Consider the following 1,533-nt stretch of genomic DNA (forward strand, 5'->3'; position numbering starts at 1 on the left):
TTTTTTGAGATGAAGTCTCGCTCTGTAGCCCAGGCTGCAGTGCAGTGGCGCCACCTTGGCTCATTGCAACCTCCGCCTCCCTGGTCCTGGTTCAAGCAATTCTCCTACCTCAGCCTCCCAAGTAGCTGGGATTACAAGCACGAGCCACAGTGCCCAGCTAATTTTTATATATTTTAGTAGAGACGGGGCTCCACCATGTTGGCCAGTCTGGTCTTGAACGCCTGACCTCGTGATCCACCCACCTTGGCCTCCCAAAGTGCTGGGATTACAGGTGTGAGCCACCACAACCTGCCTGATTTTCATATTTTTAATAGAGACGGGGTTTCACCATGATGGCCAGGCTGGTCTCGAACTCCTGACCTCAGGTGATCCACCCACCCCCCCTGCCCAGCCTATCAACTCACTTTTAATAAAAATCAGAGTGCAGATAGGTATTTCTCTGTCATTAAAAAAATGGCAGTCACTAATACACGATGATGCCTCAAAGTAGGAGTGCCATGGGGAGCCAGGAGGACTATGGCAAGTTGGAGTGCATGTGCAAATCCTAAAGGGGAAGCTCCCACCATTGTCCCCAGACAGTCACTGCCATGAAGTAAGACAGGCCCAGAGTAGCCAAATCCTCCACTTCCTCAAGAAAAACTAGAAATTCATATTTTTCTATGAAATCTCCCAAGGTTTTACATGTTAGCTAAACACGGTCAAGCACTAGAGACCATACAAGGCATATGTGCAGGCCAGGACACAGAGGCATGTCAGCCCACAGACACCCAAGTTGTAAATCCAGGCCAGAGTCCTGCACTGGGTATTACAGTTGAGAGATGGGTCGTGGAGAAGGGAAGACGGAGAGAGGGTGACATGAGAGACAACTCAGGGATACATCATAAGGAAGGAAGGAAAAGCAAACCCAAGACAATGCCATCGCCATATGAGACCACCACCCCACAAGCTCTCAGAGGAGAGAGAATTACTCTTATCCGGGGCAGCCCATGCAGGAGTCATAGAACAAGTGGGATTTCAGCAGACCCTGAAAGAGGCAAAGTGCTTGAATGCCTAGAAAGGTCCTTCAGCGTTTCGAGATTCAGATGAAACAATGAACATGTAATGTTCTGAAATGCATGCGACACTCCACGCATTTAAAGAAATATTTCCTATTTACAAACTAGAACTGGCACCGTATAGGAAGCTTATATAAAGTCTAATTCTTGCACAGAAGGGTTTGTCACCGTTTTAATAAGAAAACATGTATTTTTAGGTTCTTGACTGTAACTATGTTTTAGGATTAGAGTGCTAAGCTATACAAGTGCTATTTTTAAATAAAATGGTTGCATGTTTATATTTCATAGCTGGGAATGCAAGTGACTGTATTTGTCTTATTCCACCCTTTCTTCCTCTGCATTTATTTATAGTTTCCTTTCTGAAAAAAATATCAGTTCATTCTTATGTTTTTAGTTCCATAAAGGCAGTTTTGAAAATTCAGTGTGCCCATATATTTTAAAGTGACTTTCAATAATTAGGGACTGATTCAAAATGTCT

This window comes from Cebus imitator, unplaced genomic scaffold (genome assembly GCF_001604975.1).
Source record: "Cebus imitator isolate Cc_AM_T3 unplaced genomic scaffold, Cebus_imitator-1.0 Scaffold11, whole genome shotgun sequence".
In the NCBI taxonomy this organism is placed as follows: domain Eukaryota; kingdom Metazoa; phylum Chordata; class Mammalia; order Primates; family Cebidae; genus Cebus; species Cebus imitator.